The sequence below is a fragment of the Canis lupus genome, chromosome 14 (assembly GCF_048164855.1).
Source record: "Canis lupus baileyi chromosome 14, mCanLup2.hap1, whole genome shotgun sequence".
NCBI lineage: Eukaryota > Metazoa > Chordata > Mammalia > Carnivora > Canidae > Canis > Canis lupus.
In genome coordinates this window covers 52778076-52805001 of record NC_132851.1, presented here as the reverse complement: position 1 = coordinate 52805001, position 26926 = coordinate 52778076, and the positions used below count along the sequence as shown (strand labels likewise).

At 33.0% G+C, this 26926-nt stretch overlaps 1 long non-coding RNA gene across 4 annotated transcripts; it reads left to right on the top strand.

The window, feature by feature from the left end:
- The first annotated feature begins 1692 nt into the window (after positions 1-1692).
- Positions 1693-22013, top strand: LOC140603488 (uncharacterized). Of its 4 annotated transcripts, none has more exons than XR_012006477.1 (6): positions 1693-2085; positions 16488-16541; positions 18042-18093; positions 18191-18409; positions 20265-20335; positions 21491-22013. It is a non-coding gene; the product is annotated as an uncharacterized lncRNA (long non-coding RNA). The 4 variants fall into 4 exon arrangements; XR_012006475.1 differs by having other exon boundaries at positions 18242-18409; positions 20208-20335; positions 21491-22006; XR_012006474.1 differs by having other exon boundaries at positions 18242-18409; positions 21491-22004.
- The last annotated feature ends 4913 nt before the right edge of the window (positions 22014-26926 follow it).

Below are 26926 nucleotides of genomic sequence, written 5' to 3'. Positions count from 1 at the left end.
TGGATGACAGAGTGCCACCATCCTTCAAAGGTAAGCTACCACTATATTTCCTTGAACCTCCTATTCCACAATCATTTGAATAGTCAGAAAATCCAACTATATACCTATCATCGAGACTCACTGAAGCTTGTGAGAAGCAGTAGCAAGGAAGAAAAGCAAGAAAATAAAATATAATAAAGCTCTTAACCAAGAGAAAACAGAAGTTTTAGGATAACTAATATCTTCAGAGAGATCTTAGAATATTGTGTACAAATGTAAAATAACTATATAGATTGGTTTTTATAAAAGATCTAGATTGTGGGAGTGAAAATAAAATCAAAGGACAAAAATTCAGAATGGACTTGACTGAAGAGTAAATTATTGAACTGGGAGTGGGCTAAGAAAGATCTAGGAAGACAGAAATAATATAATTATTGGAAATAGAAAATAATTATCAGAAAAAGAATACAATTATCAGAATATAGAAAAAATATATGAAGAAGTAGTGAGTGGAATGACTGAGTGTGCACTTTGGATTGAGACTGTTAGGAACTGAATCCTGGTTTCTCTTAATATCTGCATCAACTTTGACAAGTAATTTAGCCTTTCTATTTCTTTTTCACTTTTAGAATACAAATACTAATACGAATAGTAGTAGTAGGAGTAATATAATAATAGCTATTTCTTAGAAATATTGTGGAGCTCAATTGTTAATATACGCAAAGCCCTTACAAGTGTATTTGACAAAATTAATTGCTTGGTAAATATTAGCTAGCATTAATATTGTAATGGCAAAATTATGCCATTTTATCATCACCCCTTTAATTTGTCTCCTTGGAAGCATAATGGACTTGATAGTAGGGCTGGTCTATTGTTTTTAAGGGCTTTCTGACTCGCAGAAGTATAAACACATGACCAAAATAAACTCAAGAGTCCCTCAGGAGATACAGGAGACTATCACAATGTACAACCACGTGTCAAGGAGACAAGAAGCGTTTTCATTGCTCTTTCTTCTGTTCTACCTAATGTGTGTGTGAAATTCTGTCTAGACTTTGTAGTGTCTTTTGCAGACTGCCTACAATATGCATTGCACTATAGATATATACCACTTTGTAATAAAATTATTTTCTTTCTTTTCCTTGTTTGGTGGAGAGAATTCTGTCTTGATAGGATTTGTTTTTTTCTCAGCACTAGAAGATTTTCAGACATTGCAATATCCATTTAGTACAAGTTCTAGAAAAAAAAAAACACTAAAAAAGTGAAGAAGTGGATAGGATAATAATAACAATGGAAAAATAGAATAAAGATGCCTTTAGTCAAACAATTAGAATTTTCAGATTAAAAGGACCCAATTAGGGATGCCTGGATGGCTCAGCGGTTGAGCTTCTGCCTTTGGCTCAGGTCCTGCTCCGGAGATCCAGGATCCAGTCCTGCATCGGGCTCCTTATGGGGAGCCTGCTTTTCCTTTTGCCTATCTCTTTGCCTCTCTGTGTGTGTCTCTCATGAATAAATAAATAAAATCTTTAAAATAATAAATAAATAAATAAATAAATAAATAAATAAATAATAAATAAATAAACCCAATTAGTATCTCTTTAAATGGAAAAAAAAGAGCTCACAGTTAATTTCATTGTGATGAAATTTAAGAACACTTAAATTCAAGATTAAAGATTCTTGAAGATTCTTTAGAATTCAGAATTAGAATTTAGAAATTCAAGATTAAAGTCTAAATATTCTAGACAGAGAGAAAAATACTCCAAAGGAACAAGAATTAGGATATTATCACAAGTTGGCAAGCTCTAGTTAAGGATAACAGAAACAGACCCAATGGAGAGATAAATCTATGATGAATGAAATAATGTGGCATCTGGATATATTTATCAATTCTTTTTCTCTTAAGGACTGGTAAAAATATTTTATCAGGATTGACTAAAATAATTTTCTGTATATTGATATGATCTTCCTTTCTTATCTTCCTTTGTTTCACTTCTAAAGATATATCTCATCTTACTTTCATGTCTCTCAAATCACTTTTTAATCCACATAGCTCTGTGATTCCTCAAAAACAACACTCAGTGTTAATTCAAGAAAATCAGACACTATAAGGTAGGTAAAGATGAAACTCTAAATTTAAAAAAAATGCTCTATCAATTGATTTCTAGATGACTTTATTTCCTTCCTCTGGAACTAGTATCAATCTAGTTTATTTTACTACATACCAGACAGTGGTTTCCTTTTGTATTTGTGTTGTGCTCTAGTAGTTTTTCTCTTTTCTGTGTGTTTTTTCACTAATCTGTGATTATGTTTTGTCTGTTGAAATAATAAGCAATGTTTTTCCAAGCTGTCTTTTAGGGAGGAGAAAACAGATTTCTAATTATGTAGAAATATTCACATCACAATACCTGTTAGAAACTATCACATTTTTCTTTTATTTGCAAAAGCTCTGTGTAAATTTTAATCATTTAAGATAATTTTCATGTCACAGCCACACATAATTTTGTGGCGTATGTTTCTTGGTCAATATCCAGTCCTTTAGGGAATCAGTCTTCCTGAACTCCATATGGTCTAAGATGATGTGTCAATGATCATCTCTATCATTCTCAAAAGGGACACATTATCCCTGTGGTCACAATATTGATTTAAAGAACATCTGACTGAAGCCAAGTCAATTATGTGTTTTCCTCCCAGAGTTGGAAGGATAGATCCTCTCGTTCCCATATATTACAATGTAGATTGCATTTGAATTTGGACCATCTGAAATCAACTTCCTTACTGCACCTAAAGAGCATAATTAGAGAATGAAATCTATATACGGAAGTAAGGTAGAATGGGAATGAAATGAGTAACAGAAATTTGACATTTCTTGAATTCCCAGTTTCCAGCTGCATCTTATACCTATGGGTTTCCTAATTAATTCAGCTTTCCTTTACTTGCACCTGAAAGATTCTCAACCGGTACAGAGATATTATCTCAATTTTACATAAGAAAAGACTAAGATTAAGAATTTAAGTAATTCTGTCAGTGTAGATGCATTCACATATATATGTGCATCTGTGCACAATTATTTATCAATCTTTTTTTTGTTCGAGACATTCTTTCTCCTTCCAACATTGCAGAACAATAATATATAACAGATTCCATGTTAAGTAGGCATCTATAATTCATTACCTAATATCCTTTCTGTTAAAACATAAAATAAATAGATCGACAGATAAAAAAAATAAAATAATGAAGTAGACCAATAATTGATCATTTAGAATTAGTCCTTTCTTCTTTCCTCCAAAATCATTTAGTTACTAAGGCCATCTTTATACCTTCATTTCTCAAGACATATTGTGGTGAGTGGAATTTTGTTGGAAGATTTCTTAGAGGAATTTACCTACTACTTTTCTCACCATTTGGTACACCAGCCTTATTCTTAATAGTAGAAGCTTATCTCTCTCATGGTTTATAGTATCAATAAACATCACTGAAATAGGGAATAAAGAGGCAGAATGACCAGAGATTCACTTAATCCCAATCAAATATTTTTTTTAATTTTTATTTATTTATGATAGTCACAGAGAGAGAGAGAGGCGCAGAGACACAGGCAGAGGGAGAAGCAGGCTCCATGCACTGGGAGCCTGACGTGGGATTCGATCCCAGGTCTCCAGGATCGCGCCCTGGGCCAAAGGCAGGCGCCAAACCGCTGTGCCACCCAGGGATCCCCCAATCAAATAATTAATCCTGAGGTTGTAATTGGGTGTTTCCTCAGGGAGTATTTCCTTATATATAGCTACTATAAAGTCCTTTACTCAGATCCACTAGGAAAATATAAACTGTCATTTCTCACTTACTGGTTTTTCTATGTAGAGTCTTTCAACATGTGTTCTTGATTTATGGGTTTCAGCTGCTTAATTCCGTGGCTAGTCATGTCCTGTTTGTTTCTGGAAGTGGCCCAACAACTGTACAGCATGAGAGACATAATCTCCCTCACCTCAATGTATTTCCTAAGACTAAAGTTCCTAAACTGTCTGAACTCTAAGTATTAGAGATTTTTCTATGGTTTATATATACATGATCTTCAGTGGGAACATACGATTGACCTTTTTCAAATGGGCTTCCCTAGTCTTATAGATAACATGAGATCCTTAAGGAATCCACAGTCAAATGTAACATTTGGCAATGCCACATAGAGAATCAAGTATCTATTCTTGTATTTGAAAACTTTTAAAAATATATTTATAAAATTTTCTACAATATATTGTAAAATCTGTTCCAACTACCCGGGCCTCTCCTTGTTTCTATATTTTCAGAGTCTCCCCTATTGAAGAAGCACACTTCTCACTATAATGACTTTGGGACTGTCTATATGATTTACTTTGTCTTAAAAAAATTGCACAGATGGGACATAAGCCATATCTGAACCTAGGTTCCAAGAGGAGGATTAAGTTTTTTCTTTCAGTCTAGACCCTGAATGAATACTCCATAAACAGAACAAAATCTGACCCATAGCAATATATAAAATGAGCAAGAAATAAACTTTTGATATTCTTTTAATTTAGGACCTATTATTACAACATAACTAAAGAAAGCTAACTAATATATTCACACTGCTTACAATTCTAAGTAATTTATTTTTGATGTCTGACACTAATTTTGAAAATCATTGGGCAATTGTTTTTTCCAACATTTTCTTTCCACTTTATAAATATTTGTTTCATTTCACAAATTTTGATTCTTATAGTGACTAATGAAAATCTTGGTTAATCTTCAAAACTGTTCTGATTAGAAGAATCTGCCTATCGATGTTCTCTACGATTCCTTTAAGGTCTTTTGAACATATCTGCTTTCATTTCATATTAGTGTTAGGGGAGATCTTTAAGAAGATGTGACCATTGGTTGGCCCTTGAGCTGGATCCAGACTATTGGCAGCACCTCACTGCCTACTCTGTCTTCCAAATGTGTGTTCTGTTTATGTCCCCTGCTCCTAGAAGCTGCCTTGAGAGGCAGATACAGTCTTGAGATAGTAATGTGGTGGTTAGACTATCTGGACCATGTATGTGAATGAGTCCAGTGAAGGCCCGTAAATAAACTTTTAAGATTCTGGTGGGCAGGTGCAGGAATCAACTCATCTTGCAGCCACACAAGACAATCCTTATAAGCAAGTTCCCTTGCTTATTAAACCTACCACTTACCAACTTGGAGTGGTCTGTCTTTCTTCCCTCTCACTTGTCCTCCACATATGGGGACCAGTTTCATAGCATACCCAGGAAGCCCCTGAGGTTGCAAAGCAACAATAACAATTAGAAAACTTTTCACTGTGCTTCTACTCATTCAGATTATATTATTTATTCTTGCATTTTACACTGTGTCAACTAAAATACCTAAGAATTACTTTTAGCTTTCTCTATTGACATTTTCTGTTCTATACTCCAGGTTGTCACAAAAGTGTTTCAATAGACTTCCTCATTAATTTATAGGGATAGGAATAACAATATTCTTAAAAATATTGACTTGAAGCTGGAATAGTTAAATTAGTTCACTGGAAAATAAATGTATTCTGTTTTATGTTATATCTATTTTTTATTTCAATCTTATTTTGAAGATTATTTTTATATCCAATTTCACAATGTTACAAAATCAAAGGGCCTACATTTTTATTCAATCTTTTTTGGTGGTTAGTTCCTGGGTAACTTCTATGTCTCAGAGGTTATGTTGTTCTTGATTTGGCATACCAGAAACTCCTGAGAAATATGAAAAATATAATACACGATTCAGTGATCAACTTATAAGGTTCAGAGATTAACAAAATCTATGTAAATATTAAGAAATACCTGTCATTAATTCTTCCACTAATATAAATGTCATCTTGAGCAAGTCACATAAACTCTAATTAGTTTAGTTTTTTATTTAAAAATTAATATTTTTAAATTTCATATGTTTTAAAGCAAAAGCAAATAAATATATATGTACACCTATACAAATATATAATTTATAGATATATATTCAATGCAAATTATCAGATTAAGCAATTTTTACTCTGGACGTTATTATAGTAATCTGTAAATTATATAACATATTCCTGTATTCTTTACAGTTGAAACTGTACAGACAGAAAAGTTTTCCATTTTTCCTTTTTGATTCCTTGGCTGCTCTAATAATTAAATTGACATAAGACAGATGAAAAGGAAAAATTATTTTGTATGCACAGGAGCTCATAAACATTTGAGACTCAAAGAAGTGACCAAAGCAGGCAGCTCTCATACCTTAAGGACAAAGAAACAATAGATTTGTGAAGAATTGATAAGACAGGAAGTTTGAGCTTGGGGTACTGAATTTGTAAAGTAGTAACAGGGTTAGTTACAGCCTTCTGGGCCTTGAATTCCTATCTTTGCTGATACAGATTTCTCCTTTCCTCTTGTTACATGAAGGCTATCTTTCACATGGGAGATTTATTTTCAGCTTTCAGGGAGGTAAAGGATGCTCAGAGTGTCCTTGCATCAGCTGTTTCTTAGTTTACTTCAGTTCCAAACAACCAATATGACAAAGTGGCATATGTGGGGGAAGCCTGCCCTGAACCCCATTAGAACAAAAGTGTAATAAAGAAAGTGGAAATTGGATTATTAAAATACTTTCTAGTCCTGTGTGTATACATGTGCTCTTCCACACACAATTACCTTTAGTCTATAAAGCATTAGTTTTCTAGAAACTGCCTTATAGACACAACTCTCATTATCAAAGCATGAACACTATCACAGCTGTTCATGTCAGTATTAAAATGATTAGGTTCAAATAAGTTTTGCATGTGTAAAAAATAAGACTCTTTTCTCTTATCTTTGCCAAGTTTTTCACTCATCTACCCTCATTTTATTTGAAGTATGTCAAGATAAAACCATAAAAGGTAAAACTATGAGTTTAACTTCCAGCTGTTAGTCTACACATAATAATTAGAGAAAAATGTGAAAGAAGTTTCCATTTGTTCTCAGATTTGTAGTACAAGTTGGTATGGGATATTATGTTAAACATGCTAATATAGAGCTGATATTTTAATCACTATATACATAAATATATTTATATATGACAAATATACAGTTCTGCATATATATGCATGTATAAATACATCATTTATTTATGCATAATATAAGCATACATCTGCAGAAATGGTACCTACAAGTTGTTACATTTTTATCCAGAGTTACATTATTGTGCAAAACCTATTTTCCCTAAGTAATATGTTTTTCCTTCTTATATATGAGTCAATACAACTTTTCTCAGAACATGTTATTTTTCACTCTTTCCAGAAATGAAAAATAAGTGACCTGCCTAATTGGGAGGTTGTGTATCAAAAGTACCTTTAATTCTACAGTATAGCTCTGCATTCTCAAGATTGTTTCACCCCATTGTCATTCCCTGGCAGATTTGAATGACAAGTCCAAAAGCCACCATTTTAAATTTTCTATAAAGAGAAGAAAAAAGCAGACAATTTTATGAATAGTTTTTCTTCCTTTCTATAATAAATGGGGTTTGTGTTTTTGTGCAGCCCAGTTAAAATCTATAATTAGAATGACATGGATGCATCAAGGAGGATTCAGCAAACACCAAGAAACTGCTAAGTGTAGCTGAAAGGTTTATGAATACCAAATTAATACTCACTATGGAGACACCTTTAAAGTCACATTTACCGAGGGAAATGTAAACTTGCTGAATGTTATTGAGAAAGCAAACATTATTTCAAGCTCCAGGCATGCAAGTACAGAACATTAATAACCACCTATTTCTAGCTTTAATCCATGCAATTAAAAAGGTCAAAAGTGTTAATGTTGATAAAGGTCTTTTAGAAAGAGAAGTAGTCGATGAGATTCTAATTATTAATCATTATCAAGAAAAGTCCTGACAGCAATTACCACACCATCATAAAATAAGTATCTCAGATGACTCCCAAGAGCATAAGCACATTTTCCATAAACAAACTAAAATTTTACATTATTAAAGACACAGGAATAAAGGTGTATTTCATACATCTAACACAACAATTATGCTAAGATTTGCAAAACATCTTCACAGACTGAATATGTTTAGTGTGAATTACATTAAATAGTACCTCATACGATTTTTTGCTATTGATGTGTTCTCTCAGAAGATGCAGTCTGCACAGGGCACAATATTTGCAAAAGCAATCAGATATTTGATTTGAGTTCATTATTATTGTAATCTTTTGGTGATAAAGTGGCAAGATTTCCATTTTAACACAAAAAAGACTCAGTATTATTATAAAATTTGTGCTCACAGTAAGTCTCTAATTTAGAAAAGAAAAGTAAACATTGAAATGTTAAAGTAAAAAATGTGACTCAGAGAAGATGAATCTAAGGAACTTAGAATCGTGAGATATCTTCTAAAGTTACTTATTAATAGTTTCAGTTTGTGAAAAGAAACAAGAAAAGATATTTAGTAATAGATATAGCTAGTTATTCATTGATTCACTTACCTAGTGAATCCCTTTATGTCCCAGTAAGTGTACTAGGCACTCATTATATACCTTCTATACTTAACATAGTGTACTAATATTGTATGTCAACAAAAATATTTAAAGGGTTACATAAAAATTTGGGATCAACCTTTGTTAATTCAACAAATACTTATACTAGTCATTGTGATAAGTTCTAGTGATTAAAAATGAAGAAAAGACCAATTCCTTGTCCTTAAGTATCTCTAGTTCTAGTGCTGTTCATAGCAACATAATTACTTTGACAAAAGTGTGTTAAAATGTTGAGAGCTCAAATGTTACTCTGCCCTAGGGTATCTAAGAAACACTTTGCAGGACTATCAGATAAGCAATGCAATGCAGTATGGGATGAGTAATATCAGCAGATGTGTGAAAACTCTGAGAAAGAATAAAATTAGAACAGCAGAAATTACAATAACAACAAAACAGTAACAAAATATACATATTTATATTTCAATGGAATTATCATAGGAGTCAACATTGTTAAAGAAAAAAAAATCAATGAATTTGAAGACAGGTCAATAGAAATTCCCCCAAACACAGTGAAATAGAAAAAAACAAAACAAAACAAAACAAAACCTGACAACAAAAACAAGCAAACAAAAACAAAACAAAATCCCCACACTATCCAGAAACTGTGACACACTACAGAAAGGATTAATATATATGTAATTAGAACTGGAATGAGAAAATAGAAAGAATTGAGAGTAAGAAATATTGGAAGAAATAATAACCAAAAAATGTCCAAAATCAGTGTTGGACTCCAATAATGTCTTATTAATATCAGGTATTATCTAACATAATAATGAGAAGGTGCTTTATATACCTTGTATCCTCCCCCAAACCCTAACCCACTCCCATACCCACTCTCGTAATGAGAAATTAACACACAAAGCCAAATCAGAGGGCATTTTACAAAATGCTCAATTACAAGCTCTTCAAAAGTGACAAGGTTATGAGAATTACGGAAAGATGACTAAACTAAAATATACTGAGGCATTAATGTGACATGAAAACTAAATGCAATGTCATTTCCAGTTTTGAATCCTAGTACAGTAAAAGGACATTATTAGGGCAAAAAAACAAACAAAAAAACAAAAAACAGTTGGCAAGTTTGAATACAGTCCTTAGCTTAACTAATAGCATTGTACCAATGTTAATCTCTTGATTTTGAGAAGTACATCATGATTATATAAAACAATAACATCAGGGAAAATTGAGTGAAAAATAGAACTTTCCATTCTATCTTTACAACTTATTGTAAATCTAAAATTGTTCCAAAATAAGAAATTAAGGAACATTAAAAAGTAACTTGGATACAAAATATATAATCATATATAAACAGAAGTATAATGACAATGTGATTCTGAAAGTTTCCTGTATTTTAAAAAACCCATTCTTTATTTTCATGTTTTCCTGTTCTAATGACTGATATTTATAAAATATACTTAATCTTGGATTAAAAATGTTTCATTATGGTCTCTATTTATTAATCACAATAACATTTAAGAAGGTGTAAATTAAAAGCTATTATCATTATTAAAAAATTTTAAAGTCTAAAAGGAGACTTAGTTATACACTAAGGAGCTAGACGTTTGATGGATTCTCACATGAACAAAAGACAAAAATATAAATGGGGATTATACTTGGAAATAAATATTTTGATTATATTATACATACTATTTCTTATTTATATTAAATAAGTGTTTTGGCTATCTTACCATTACACTTTATGATTACTCAAATGCAACCAATTTCATTAAATTTAAACAGGACCTCCAGAACTATTACAAAAATATGTTTAGAAAAGAAATAGATTCATTGAGTAGAAAGATAATCATTATAAAATCTGTTAACTAAAACTCTTGTCAAGATAATTAAGAAGCACATAATTCCATGTTAATACGTGTATGATATAAAACCCTATATAAATTATAATTTTCTGGGCTCCTGGGTGGTTCAGACAGTTAAGTGCTGACTCTATATTTCTGGCTCAGGTCATGATCTCAGGATCAGGAGATCAAGCCCCACATTGGGCTCCACACTCAGTGGGGAGTCTGCTTGAGATTTTCTCTCTCCCTCTTCCTCTGCCCCACCTCAGCATGCTCTCTCTCTCTCTCTTTAAAATCAATATAAATAAATCTTTTTATAAATCAAGTATAATTTTTATCTAGTAGTAGGGTAATGTAAAATACAAAAATATCCAATTTTAGTGCATTCTAGTTGTCTATGCATTTTTGTCCTTGTGCGTGTTTATTATTCTTAAATAATTATTTAATGTAGCTTCTATCATCTTTACATCTCTCAAATTATTATTTCTGCTCTGTTCTTGTTTTCATATCCTATTGAGGACAGTGATTTTTATTTCAACAAAATTCAGCAGGATATGTGTAGATATGTGAATCAATAGACATGTGAAATATTTGCAGAAATGCATTTTGATAAAGACAATAGGTAAGAGATGCATCTCTTCAAACATTCCTTATATCCACTACTTCATATTCATCCTGCTAAATTTTTCTAAGCAAAGATAATTAATTGTGGTATACTAAGAAATAAATGGCATGAGATTTAACAAGTAGGAGTATCCTATTTGTACTTCACACCAAAACTGTTGGGCTTTCTCTCCTACTTTCATTTTCTTTTTTTAATTTTTTTTCTCTCCTGCTTTCAAATCTGAGATAAAATGTAATTTTATGTCTTTTTCAGTCATTCAGTTCTTTAAGATTTTTATTAATTCTTAACTTTTCTATTAACATTCAATAGCTCCTGAACTTTTGTCTGCATTATAGTACTCATTGCCACTGCTATGGGTACTATATTGTACCATTGTAGCAACTTGCCATGTTCCTGTTATTAATATATTGTTTTATTATTGCTATTTCAGTTGTCATATGACCTTGTATCTATACATTGCAATTAACATTTTAATAGTTCAAAATACAAATATGTGGCTGAATAAAAATATTATGTAAGGTTTAAGTAAATGTTGCAGAATATATAATCCACATGGTACAAAACCATTAATTAGAATACAATGCACATGTGCATATTACCCGTTATTCCAGCATATGCCATGAGTGAGAAATGTAATCAGTGAGAGAAAAAAATAATATTGCTGCATGCTATTGTAGGACACTGGCAAATCATTTTAGCTATAAAACTAGCATTATATGGGGTTATCATTTTTTGTGCCTATACAAAATTCTAATTTAGCCACTCAGTACTTTGAAATTTCTTTCATCAGAATATTCATTCCAAAGACATGTAATAGAAAGTATAATAGACAGATTTCCGATTTCAGCTCTAATGAGAATACAATCCCCTGAAAAATTATAATACAATAAGAAAAAATCTGAACCAACAGTTGGTAACTTACTTTGTATTCATCACAGAACCGAGCTTGTAGGGCAGATCCTTTCCTATAATCTAGAGAGACAAATGAATCCAGAATCACAACCATGAATTGTTTACCTTGAGCAGAAGTCACTGAAGCCATAAACTGGTAGAAACATTTAAATGGTAATTTTGATTAATCTTTGGAGTCTAGGTGTGGACTAGCTTGACTGAAAAGAAGAAATATTTGAGGTAATAACAGCTAAGAATTTTCCCAAAATTAATGACAAGACACTGAATTTCAGATTCAGGAGTTTCAGAGAACACCAAGAAGGATAAATTCCAAAAATATCTATAACTAAGTTTATCATATTTAATATGTATAAAAACCAAAGCAAGGAGAAATCTTAAGAGAATCCAGAGAGACATGTCATAAAGACATAGAGGCTTTAAGTGAATACAAATAAAAAATACGATTGTCTTTAGTCTTGGCAATATTTTGGATATGATGTGACATAAAAGGCATTAGCAATAAAATGAAAAATAAACTGTAGGATTATGCCAAACTAAAAGGCTACTTCACAACAAAAGAAATCAGCAAAATTAAAAGGCAACCTAAGGGGGCACCTGGGTGGCTCAGTGGTTGAGCGTCTGACTTTGGCTCAGGTCCTGATCCCTGAGGCCTGGGATTGAGTCTCACATTGCACTTCCCATGGGGAAATGGGAGAAAATATTTGCAAATTATATATGTGATAAGGGGTTAATATCCAAGATGTATATTTTAAAAACTCACAGAACTGAATAGAAAAAAAAATAAATAAAACAACAAATAACCCAATTAAGATATGGCAAAGGATCTGAATCTATGTCTTCCAAAGACAGGGAATCAGCCCACAAATAAATGAAAAGGTACTCAACATCACTACCATAAGGGAAAATGCAAATCCAATCACACTGAGATATCACTTCACATCTATTAGAATGGCTACTAACAAAAAGATAAGAGATAAATCTTGACCAGAATGTGGAAAAAAGGGAATCTTGGTTCACTGTTGACAGCAATCTAAATTGTACAGCCACTCTGGAAAATAGAATGAAGGTTCCTCAAAAGTAAAAATAAAAATAAAAATAAATTACTATATGATCCAGCAATTCCACTTCTGAGTATATCTCTGAAAGAAATGAAATCACTATATCAAAAAGGTATCACCACCCTTGTATTAATTGCAGCATTACTTAAGTTGGCCAAGATGTAGAAACCACCTAAGTATCCAGGGACAGAGGAATGGAAAAGAAATATACATATATGTAAAATATATATGTATCTTATTTTTATATATTTATATATAAAAATTATTTTATATAATTATTTTTATATACTTATATGTAACTTATTTATATATATATTATATAAATTTTCATATATATAATGGAACATTATTCAGCCACTTGTGACAACATGGATAGACCTTGAGGCCATTATGATAAGTGAAATAAATCAGAGAAAGACAAATACTGTGCATTCTCATTTATATGTGGAATCAAAAAAAAATCAAACTCAGTGTGCTTGCAGAAGCTGGCACTGGAAAGGCCCCAGTAGGCAGGGACAAAGACAGGATAGAGAGTAGTGAGACGGAGACAGAGAGAGAGAGATACAGAGAGAAGGCTGAGTAGGTCAGCATGCTAACAGGTCAGCTCCAGGTTTGCCCAGGCCCATAGAAGACCTTTCAACATACTTTTAAGACGTGATGAAGGTATAACTAACCATACTGTGGCAATCATTCACAATATATACTTGCACCAAATCATCGCATTGTACATCTTAAATTCACACAACGGTATATGTCAATTACATGTCAATAAAGCTGGGAAGAAAAAAACCTTTTAAAATAGTTCACAGCAAATTTGAACAAAGTTAAATAGCGAAAACAAAAATATCAGAGAAAACTACAAATAGATACATACTTGGGCTGCCCAGTTTCATTTTACTCAACAACAGATCAAGGAACTGACCAGTTTGAGACATTACCCTCTCCAATATTGGGAAGCAAAAGGTCAGAGCAGGATCACTAGTGTCAAGCGATGACTTTTCGTTCCCAATTCCAAGAACATGCTGAAAGACTTGACCTACATTCCAATATCTTCACTGACAATAAGCATAAGTACAACAAAAAACAATGGGGGTCCCCTGATATATCACCTACATAAAATTAGACTCTAAGAGTGTATTTTATATTACCGGCTCTCTGCATATCACAGGCTGGCTAAGCTCTGTATTATATAAGATGGTAAGCTTGGACTGTATTTGGTGGTCTATTTTGAAATCTATAATCTGTGTTCACTTTAATAGCACCAGTATTATGAGTATATTATCTAAATAACTTCACCGAGGATGCATATTAAATCCTAATATTGACAGCTATGAATTTCTAGCACCATTTATGTTCAAATGGGAACATTCTATAATTTATCCTTCATAGAATTATTGTTTTGGGCTTGTAAACTTGCATCCACAATTTTTTTTTGCTATATATTTTGAATTCTGTATACAAGTTTCTTCCTGGGTCCTCTTTTTTTAAAATATTTTATTTATTTATTCATGAGAGACACAGAGAGGAAGAGAGAGAGAGGCAGAGACACAGGCAGAGGAAGAAGCAGGCTCCATGCAGGGAGCCCGATGTGTGACTTGATCCTGGGACTCCAGGATGGTGCCCTGGGCCAAAGGCAGGCACTAAACTGCTGAGCCACCCAGGAATCCCTTCCTAGGTCCTCTTTACCATTTTTAGTACATAGTTCTCATCTATGCTATATTTATCTTAAGCAATCTTCATTGATTAAATAGCAGTTTAGTATCCCATGTAATTTTTCTATATTTAAATTCTAGTTCTATTGGACTTTAAACTAGTAAGCAGCTATGATGACTATAATTTTATTTACACACTAACAAAAAAACCCACAAAGATATGATTCAACTATTAAATATCTATAGAAGAACATAACTAAATGAGTTAAACCCCAAAGAAAGATTCATGCTAATGAAAAGTTTGAGGAACAAATGTTAAAGGATCTTCTACTGAGATAACAGCAGTAGATTTTATTTTATTTTTTTTCTCCTCCCCCCCAGCAGTAGATTTTAAATTCAAATAATGCCATACTTTATTAAAAAGTGTCTGTACATGGTTTGATGTATGTGTACATAAACATCAATATAGATATACTGACCCTAATTCATGTTAATATTCCTAACCTTGATTTATATTAAATTACTATTTATGAGTATTATTAGAGAGATAAAGTAGATTAGTGGTTGCCAGAGGATGAACGGAGGGAAAGATGGGGATAGAGTATTCTTTGGAGTGACTAAAAAGTTTTGAAATCAGAAAGCCGGTGATAAAACAAAATTGTGAAGTACTAACTGCCTTCTCATCAAAATCTTATTAATGGCCACTGAAATTTAATTTCTTTTTTTTTTTAAACTTTTATTTTTATTTTATTTATGATAGTCATACAGAGAGAGAGAGAGAGAGGCAGAGACATAGGCAGAGGGAGAAGCAGGCTCCATGCACCGGGAGCCTGATATGGGATTCGATCCTGGGTCTCCAGGATCGCGCCCTGGGCCAAAGGCAGGCGCCAAACCGCTGTGCCACCCAGGGATCCCTGAAATTTAATTTCATAAAAATTTTATGTGATAAAATATTTTTATTCTGATCTTTTCATCAAACTTTTAAAACTTAACATCCATTCTTAGTTGGAAGCCCCTATAAAAACAGGCTGAGGGCTGGATATGGCTTGGTCTATTCTGCTTCTGTTTTCTCTATTTATGGAAGTTTATCACATTGAGGAAAACAAGGAGATCACTCTAATTTTTGCTGAGCCAGTGTGCTGCAAATCAATGCTCAAGTGTTACTGAACTTGCAAAAAATTCCTTTAAAGTAGAAAACAATGGGTTTGTAAATATTGATTTTAAATAATGTAAGCTATGTTCTTAATTGCTTTTTGAAATGTTAAAATTTTCTAAGCTTTATAAATTCATTTCTAGTAATACAACTGAATTCTACAATTGAATTTTTTCTACAATTGAATTGTATTGGCAAAAAGTAAAAGTCCAGACTGTTCAAAAATAACCATCCTTCTTTACCTGTTTTCCCATTATAATTGTTGTTTTAAATTTTCTGTGCATATTGAAATTATCATTTGTGAGTGTTGTATTTAATTAAGATAGTGCTATATATACTTCTTTGCAACTTAGTTTTTACATGTATAGCTCCTTGCACTTTCCCTTAACAAACATTTCACAATGTATAATTACATTAATGGGTGAGTGATTATTTGAATTGATTCATTTGAATGTACAATCAATGCGTACAGTATTAATGACTATATAGTACAGTGCTTGCCACATAGTAGACACCTTCCTCTTTTAGACTTCATTTTATGCTATTATGTGTATATACAACCTTTTATTAATATACATTTGGATTGTACATAACACTTTTACTGATATATATAATTGGACTATTTCAACAGTTTTTATCATAAACAACGGTTTCCCAAATATTGTGGTAAAAATATAATTGCCTTTTAGAAGGTAGACACATTTTATAATAATACTATTAACAGGCCTTTCGTATTGATATTGTTTTGACAATAATCATATATAATTTCTCTGTATCCCCTAACATACAAGGTGATTCAGATCATATACCTTTCTCTCTCTGGAGCCTTGACATTGAACGGACAGGTACAGTATAAAATCATTGATTATCATGCTATATAATTCGGGGAGATCATATAAATTTGCATAGAAGTATTCAGATGAAAGTGCAGAATCAAAACAAATATTATTTGAAAATAAACTTGACCTCATGATGCAGCATTGTTTCTGTAAAAAGGAGCTTGGAATTTAATTAAAGAAGAGAATATTTAACAGGTTTCTGGCAGAGGCCTTTTACAGATGGTTCTTTGTGAAAACACCTAGTTTGTTTCACACCGAAATGTTTCTTTAGCAGAGTTAAATAAAATCACGATGTTAACAAAGAAATATGAGCCACAGCTAGAGATTCTAGATTCAAAGCCAGGTGGTAATGTTGTCTGATTGAAAAATACAAGCAAAATGCCTAAGTCCATTCAAAAGCAGTTAAGCAAGAAAAGTAATTCAAACTGGTGACTATAGACTATAAGAAACTGACATGTCTCCACCTACTGGCTTTCCACAGTGAGCTTATAAATGATGTATTTTGTGTGGGAGGGTTTTTAATTTGTCCTAGGAAGCTTCCAAAAATCTGTCTTTATGTTTGGAATGTACATAATATGGTCTTTTGTAACTGGAAACAACAACCAAAAATGGACTATTAACTATAATACGAACACAATGATATTTAAGAGTTAAGTGGTACTTGATTGTATTACATATTATATCGCCCAAATTGCATCTTATAATTAAAATGTATATTTGCCAAAGAAACTTAAGGCTCAAGAAAAGCATTTGAATAAAATGTAATATTTTCATTATAAAGTGGAAAAGTATATATGTGTCGCTTGGTTTAGACGAAAATAAAAATGTTCAAAACATTGCAAATACAAGAAGTTATATACAGAATGTAGAACTTCAAGGACACTTTATGTAACAAGTCATTTCTGTTTAATAAAGCTTACTTATCTGCAGTCTAGTCTTTGTGATATTTTGTAATGGAGCATTCATAATTTGGCTGAAGCCATTAACATCCCCAACTCAGATTAAAATGTATGCATAATGCCTCAAAAAGCTTACTGGACTGTGTACTGATTGTGAATCTAATAGTTATGAACAATCAAGTATATTTCAGTTTATTCATAACTCAATTTGAATTTCTTAAACTTTCTTCATAATACTCCACAGATTTGGAATTCATGTTAAAAAAAAAGCCTAATACCTTTTGTTATAGCTGTTAAATATAGACTCCTTAAAAAGAAGTGTTTATATAATAAGAACAATATAGACTATAAAAATGTGTTTTTAAATTTTTTCTTTAGAGATAAGGTTATCTTTGTAGTATAAATCTGGTGTTCCTGAAATGTGCACATTTATTTTAAATAAGATGTTATTAATGTAGAAGACCTGAACTTTAGGGCAGAAAAATCCCATATTATAAGAAATTTTTGATTTATGTTTAAGATAAAATCATATTATAATCAAAATTAATAATGTTTGAAAATATTCAGTGCTTTTTTATTTTAAAATTACTACTGTACTGTTTTAAAGTTTCAGAGAATCATGACAGAAAAGTAAACCAGAGCAGTCTTACCATTCAAAGGTAATCATTGATGATGTCTATAAAACACTGACAGACTTTGTGTGCTTTTTCTTTATTTAATAATAAACATATTAATATATTCAACTCTGCAATCCAGGTATTAACCTGACATATTACCATGTACCTCTCTTCATATGAATAATTACAGAACAATTCCATATGTTGATCAAGATTCTTTTGTTTGAATGTGATATAACTACTCACCTGAAAGATGCTAAGGGAAAGGAGAACTTAATACTTCAACCAAATCCTCAAAAAAAAAAAAAAAAAAAAAAAAGTCAGTGTGGGTACCTGATTCTCAGGAGTATTACAATTGGTGAGTATCTTCTTTCTGATATTTTCTATCTAAGCCTTCTCTATTATTCTCTGTATCTCATTTCTACTTTTTACTGGACTTTACATATGAAGAGGTTAGCATTCCCATAGAAATTTGAAGCTGGGATTACCTGGGTGGCTCAATGGTTTAGTGCCTGCCTTCTGCCCAGGGCATGATCCTGGAGTCCAGGGATCAAATCCCGCATCAGGCTCCCTGCATGGAGCCTGCTTCTCCCTCTGCCTGTGGCTTTGCCTCTCTCTCTCTCTCTCTCTCTCTCTCTGTCATGAATAAATAAATAAATAAATAAATAAATAAATAAATAAATAAAATTTAAAGAAATTTTAAAAAAAGAAAGAAATTTGAAAGCCCTACTGTAACTGGCATCTTCCATCAGGTAAGCCTGACTTAAACAGAAGAACTAAGTGTCCCACCAGAATGTTGTGCTGTTTCCATATGATGATGGTGTGATCAGTCTAACAATTGTTACCTATTATCTTTAACCACCATTATCTTAGTCTACAATTGAAAAAATCTTCTTGCTAATAACACTTATCTTTTTTTTAAGATTTTATTTATTTATTCATGAGAGACACAGAGAGAGAGGCAGAGACACAGACAGAGGGAGAAGCAGGCTCCATTCAGGGAGCCCGATGTGGGACTCCATCCCAGGTCTCCAGGATCAGGCCCTGGGCTGAAGACGGCGCTAAACCATTGAGCCACCCAGGCCCTAATAACCCTTTTCTAGTCTGCCCCCACCAGCCTAAATTCCTCACAAGTTACCAGAGTTGTTTTTATTTTAAATATAAACAAATCAGGGGGGCCTGGGTGGCTCAGTCAGTTAAGCATCCAACTTTTGGTTTCAGCTCAGATCATGATCTCATGATCTCACAGGTCTTGAGATGTAATCTTGTATCTGGGTCCATACTCAGTCTGCTTGAAGATTTTCTCCCTCTGTCCCTGCCCTCACCCACTCTCTCTCTCTAATAAATACATAAATCTTAAAGCTTATTAAAAACTATATATATATACATATCTATATACATATATAAATATATCAGATTAAATCACTGCTTTTAAAATCTCCCAATGGTTTTCCTTTGAAGTAAAGATAAATCTGAATTCTTTAGCATTAATTGACATGGTCATAAGTGATCTGGTCCTGCCTACATCTCTGGTCTCGTGTCCTTCACACCCTCCTCCTCACTGTCCTCCAGCAAAATCATCTTCTAAACTTTTCTCATATACATTAACTCTTTGTAGGATTACAAATTCTTAAATCATGGTCTGCATACCCCTGGAGACACAAAGACACTTTCAAGAAGACCACAAGGTCAAACTTATATTTTATTATAATAGTGAGACTTTATATGTCTGTTAAGTTTCATTCTCTCACCACTTGCAAGAATTTTTCATGGTGGAATTTTCAGAAGTCTATGTAAACTATGATATCCCACAGATACCCTCTATCATGCAGAGATTAAAGAATTTTGAAAAATGTGCTACACTGACATTCTTCTGCATACTTATTTTGCTTTGAAAGATATCATAGTTATATTAAAATTATGATTTATTTTAACATGTAAGGAGTTTATTATGGTTTTTAAGTTAACCATTAAATACTACATTTTTATTTCATTTTTAATTTCTAATATGGCAAATAGTGATATAGCCCCCCAAACAAAAGTTATTTGAGGTCCTTAATGATTTTTAAGAGTGGAAAAGTGATCTTAGGCTAAAAAGTTAGACACTATTGCACCAGATCTTTGAGTTTACTTCTGTTTAAAATATTCTTTCCCAGAATTTTCACATGGCTCTTTTACCATGCTGTTTCCATGGCCTCTTTTTCAACCTGCAGATCACTACTCAGATGTCAACTCTTCTGAGAAGCCCCTCCAGTGAAAGAGTGAAAGAGAAGCTCCTTTATTTGTAAAATCTATTCCTTTGTGTTAGCTTATAATATATATATATATAACTTCTCGGGTTAAACTGCTTGAAATGGTCCTTTAGAAGGTTCAATGGATAATACAGTCTGGTTGTGGGATGCTGTCAAAGCATTTGAAGATTTAGAGACCGATGACTTTACTACAGCCACTGGGCATATAAATTTACCTGAGATTTCACAGGAGTTACTGTTGGGAACATATATGACCAAATCAACACCAGTTGTACATCTCCATTTTACTCGAAGAAACTTGGTTCTAGCTGCAGGAGCTTATAGTCCGCAATAAACCATCAGTATTAAAAAAAATTATATATATATATATATATATATATATACATATACATATAATCTCCCATTTTTAATCATGTGACAAAACTGACATTAGATTATAACAGGGGGCTGAGTGAAGTAAGTCAGTCGGAGAAGGACAAACATTATATGTTCTCATTCATTTGGGGAATATAAATAATAGTGAAAGGGAAAATAAGGGAAGGGAGAAGAAATGTGTGGGAAATATCAGAAAGGGAGACAGAACGTAAAGACTGCTAACTCTGGGAAACGAACTAGGGGTGGTAGAAGGGGAGGAGGGCGGGGGGTGGGAGTGAATGGGTGACGGGCACTGGGTATTATTCTGTATGTTAGTAAATTGAACACCAATAAAAAAAAAAAAAAGATTATAACAGGGGCACCTGGGTGGCTCAGTCAGTTGAGTATCTGCCTTTGGTTCGGGTCATGGTCCCAGGGTCCTGGGATTGAGCCCCTTATTGAGCTTCCCACTCAGCCAGGAGTCTGCTTCTTCTTCTCCCTCTGCCTGTCCCCCACAACTCATGCTCTCTCTCTGTCTCCCAAATAAATGAAATCTTAAAAAAAAGATTATATCACACTGTATCCCTGTCAATAATACACAAAATTGTCTACTAAGTCACACTCTCATGTATATATTGTAATGACAGACTTTAAAAGTTGCTAATGCTATAAGCCAAAATAAAGCAAGCTTTTAAAAATGTGTATTATTTTGATAGTTAGCAAGAAAAATATATATTGCATGTAGTTCTAATCATATTTGACTTTTATGAGTTGATGTCTTTTATTTATTTCTGTATTTTTCTCTATATTTTTCTATAATTTTCTTTTTCTAGGTTTATACAGTCTAACCTGGGATCCCTGGGTGGCGCAGCGGTTTGGCGCCTGCCTTTGGCCCAGGGCGCGATCCTGGAGACCCGGGATCGAATCCCACGTCAGGCTTCCGGTGCATGGAGCCTGCTTCTCCCTCTGCCTGTGTCTCTGCGCCTGTCTCTCTCTCTCTGTGACTATCATAAATAAATAAAAATTAAAAAAAATTATAAAAAAAAATTATACAGTTTAACCTGCTAAATGTGTATTTGCATATATACATAGATACATATGTGTGTGTATATATATATATAATGTAGATAGATTTATAAATATATACACATACATATTTCACCTGTGTTAGAATTAAACACACATAATGCTGTTTAACAAATTCATTGGTTAATATCTGATTTTCTTAATACAATGACCATCTATGAACTTTTGACTGTCAATTACACCATGAAATATGGCTTTATTATTGATACACATCATCATCACAGGTAGCTATTATATGATTATAATGTCCTAAGTTATAATTCATCTCTGAATTCCCCACTCATAATTTTAGAGAAAATTTTTAGTTACTTCAAGTAGATTATTTGAAAATTTCATTGTATTCCTGAAAAAGTTATTTTCTACAAACTTTTAGAAATAATTTTGCTTCTGTTCTTCTAAGGCTTAAAACAGAAGTCATAAATCAATGTCTTCAGGGGTAGAAATATAGTTTTAATATCTAAAGGAAAAGTTACATAATAAGGTGTAATGGCGATGGTGCCCATCTAACGGATGTTAAGACCGACTAAAAGCATATACATTTTGCATAATTAATTTTGATCAAGGAGACCTATTTACTGGTTGAGAATCATTCCAACAGTTTTCAGCCTTTAGAGAGTGGAAATTTTATATGTTTAGTGAAAACTATCATTCCTTATAAATTTCATAGAATAAATTCCTCTTTTCCTTAAATGTACAGACATGTGCAACTTGGACATGTGTCCATACTCTATACAAACATATATATGTATGTATATGCATATATATAAAATATTTTTACTATCTGTTCAAGTTAGATATACAGATATTTTTTGTCTTAGTATTGGGTATATGCTGGAATTTTGAAATTGGCAATAACAAAACATACCAAAACCTTAGTTATAGTAAAAAATTTGGATGTAAATCTAGTCTGTACCCAACAGAAGAATTTTTATATAATATGCATTTGTCTATTTGTTTAATATCTCCCTTCCCAACTAGAATAAGTGAAGAAACCAATTGAAAATACCAGTAATTGCTATTATCTCTCCATTTCTGCCTAGGTTATCTTTCAATATTTGATTTTCCTTGGAATGAGTTCATTTCATCTAAGCCTTTTTTTCTCATATATATATATTTTAATGATCCATTTATATATATATATATACATATATATATATTTTTTTTTAATGATACTCTTCATGGAAGTTATTCAGAACCTAGTTATGAGATATCAATTTGAAAGTACTGAAAAAAATGTAGTATCTGTAGGTGCTAGAACTTCTGTGTACTTTAGTTATACAACTTCTCAGTTAAGTGCAGCTTAAATGGGAACTCAACTGATATGTCTCAAATAAATTTTCTCTCTTTCCCAGGCATTTGAAAAACTTGCTATAAACCTCAGGTCTTCTGCTAATTAACATTGGTAATTAACTTGTTAGATGGGTCAGAGTTCCTTGTATTTTTTCCTTGAAAAGCCCTTAATGATCAATTTTTTTTCCTCATGGACTGAGAATGATTTAATCATTGATTTGTGGTATATAGATAAAAAATATTTCTGTTTATCTTTGGCTTTAATAATAACTGCTGGGAGAAATAGAACGTCAGTGATTTTGTTTGATATGGCATTTGTCTTTTTTTTAAGATTTTATTTATTTATTTGGAAGAAAGCAAGCAAGTGTGCATGCACATTAGTGCGGGGGTGTGGGGAAGAGACAGAGGGAGGGGAAGAAGCAGAATCCCCACTGAGCGGGTAGCCCAGTGTGAAGGTCTGTCCCAGGACCCTGAGTTCGTGACCTGAGCTGAAGGCAGACACTTAATCTGACTGAGCCACTCAGCAGCCACTTGGCATTTAGCTTTTGAATATGATATCAAATGTGATATAATAAAGACTTTTACATTTTGATAGTGTTAAGTATAAAATGGAAATATATATAAGCACAAAAGAAAATACAACGGTGTCCATGTAATTAAAGTAAATGAATAAAATAATAATCATAAAGAGATTTGACTCAATAATACTTATAGAATTAAAGGCACCAATTTGATGAATGTTTATTAAATAAATTATGTATTCCAGCTTACTCATTGACATGCTTCATTTCTTTATTCCTTCTCTTTTTTTCCTTTACATGGTGAAAGATTTTAAGTTTATGTCATTGATGCAGAATTTTCTAATTATGCAACAATTAATTGATCCTTAAAATGTTGCATGTTTAAATGTTTTAGTTTATTATTTATGGACCAGAAATTTTTTGAGAAAGAAAGAATTTGGAAGATACTTTCTGATTTGGTCAAAAATCATGAAACAGATCTAGTAAGTTGGAGATCTGAACACTATTCTGACAGATGTGGGAAATAAGGGCTGCACCTACCTAACTCGGCCCTGGTTTTCAATGCTTCACTTGCACTGGCTTTCAGCCATTGCCAACCATGGTACGAAAGAGGTATATAGTTAACATTAAGTGACAAGGTCACTACTAATGATATCCTGGAGGGCAGCCAGTCTAATCCCAAACTCTGAATTGGCCATGTGGAAGGAAATGAGCGTGAAATGTGAAAAACTGTTGCATTTAAATTCAGTGGTAATAATACAAATAAATATATATCTTCTATGCTTTACAAAGCACATTAACAGGGAGAATTTGTTATGCTAGTCACAATTAAAACAACGAGGAAGGGCAGCGTTTACAAACAACAAAATCCATGTTCTGAAGCAAATAGCATGTTTAAGTTCAGACATTAATAAAAAAAAAAAAAGATGCTTTCTTAAGCAAGAGAAAGATAAAGAAAAAGGAAGCCCTACGTGATCATTTGAGTTTAAAAGTGGTAGCCAATACAAAATGTCAAAGTACCCCTGTACATATAAAACAATAGTAGTCCTGATTGCAGATGGGAGTAGAAAAGGGGGAAAGATAACGTCTCTACAGATAGGAAACCTGACAGTAGATGCCCTTTACAATTCTATCCAGATGTGCGATTCAGTAATCCCTTGACTCCATGGTTTGTTAAAGAAAAGGTTCTCTCTGCATGGAGCCTGCTTCTCCCTCTGCCTGTGTCTCTGCCTCTCTCTCTCTCTCTCTCTCTGTCTATCATGAATAAATAAATACAATCTTTAAAAAAAAGAAAAGGTTATGATAAAATAAAATAAATTTGACTTAAATAGCCCTTATTTTCTTCAAGCCTACTAGCTACTCTTAATGGTTAACTACCTTCTCTTTGTGGCCCTGTGGAAAGCAAGCGTATATTGCTCTTTCACTGAATGATTGTTTATCTACATTGTGAGCTACCTAGTACCTGTTCTCTCAATTTCTTTTTGTTTTAAAATGGAAATTATTAATTTTTTAGTTCTTTACACAGTGACTTTACAAATATAAACTTAAAATCTATGTCCTATATAGATTGTTGACTATCATTCCTTTAGCTCTTTTTTTTTTTTTAAAGATTTTATTTATTTATTCATGAGACACACAGAGAGAAAGAGGCAGAGACACAGGCAGAGGGAGAAGCAGGCTCCATGCAGGGAGCCCAATGTTGGACTCGATCCCAGGTCTCCAGGATCACGCCCTGGGCTGAAGCGCTAAACTGCTGAGCCACTCCGGCTGCCCCCTCTTTAGCTCTTACTAGAAGCTATCCCATAGTTCCCATTTCTACCTTAGGTTTATATAATGTTTGAGCCAGGAGAACCCCACAGAAACACCGAAGGTGACTCACTTTACTTTACAAATGAGAAATGTTGACTAAAAAAGGTAATTCTAACCCTAACAGTTCAAAAGAAAGTGCGTTCACATCCCAGTCACTATTGTGCCACTATTATATTAAGAATAGCACTGAAAACCAGACAGATACTTTAATAATTCTGATAAAATCTAATAATTCAGGTCTGAGTATTTTTTTTAAGATTTATTGATTTATTTTAGAGAGAAGTGGGGTAAAGGGAAGAGTGAGAGGGAGAGAATATCAAGCAGACTTCCTACTGAGTGTGGGGCCTAATATGGGGCTCAATCTCATGACCCTGAGATCCTGACCTGAGCTGAAATCAAGAGTCCCACGCTTAACCAACTGAGCTACCCAGGCATGCCAGGTCTGATTGTTTTCTTAGACAAATACCTGATCCTTCTTCAGCTTACATCAAGTAAAAATCATGCTACTTTAAAATCATGCCAAAAGGGATCCCTGGGTGGCGCAGCGGTTTGGCGCTTGCCTTTGGCCCAGGGCGCGATCCTGGAGATCCGGGATCGAATCCCACGTCGGGCTCCCGGTGCATGGAGCCTGCTTCTCCCTCTGCCTGTGTCTCTGCCTCTCTCTCTCACTGTGTGCCTATCATGAATAAATAAAAATTAAAAAAAAAATAAATAAAATCATGCCAAAAGAAGGAGAAAACATATTATTCAACTATGCAAGACTAATCGTGTAATTCAGAAATGAACGCACAGGCCTATTCTTGAACGTGGAGGTGAGTGAGCCTGAGCATGTACTGCACTCAACTCACAATTTAGCAAATGGCAAACATTGCTAAATAAAACCCCCAAAAGTGATCATCTAAAATATTGGGTATATTTACCAATAGACCATGTAATAAGTTACCTATATATTTCAAACCAATCATGGCTATATGTGATCTATAACAACAAAATATGTATTTTATATCAAGATAGAAAAAATAAATAAAAGTCATGGTAGGGTGTATGTGTGTGTGTATTTTAAGGATTTTATTTTTTAGAGTAACTTTAGGTTCAGAGCAAAATTTAAAGGAAAATACAGATGTTTTCCAGACACCTCCTGATGTCACATGTATATAGTCCTCCCCATTGTCAACATTCCCATGGGAGAGGGACATTTGTTATCATTGATGAACCTACACTGACACATCATAATCACTCATAGTCCATTGTCGACATTGGAATTTATATGTGATGTACATTCTGTGGATTTGGAAAGTTGTCTAATAGCATGAGTCCATCATTATAGGCTCATACAGAGTATTTTTCATGGTCCTAAGAATCCCCTGTGCTCCACCTATTTATCCCTCGCACCCTATGTTACCTCTGGCAACCACTGAATTTTTACTGGCTCCATAGCTTTGTCTTTCACAGAATATTATATAGTTGGAATTCTATAATATGTAGCCTTTTCAGATTGGCTTTTTCTATTTATAATATGCATTTAAGGTTCCTTCACGTCTTTTTATGCCTTGGTAGTTAATT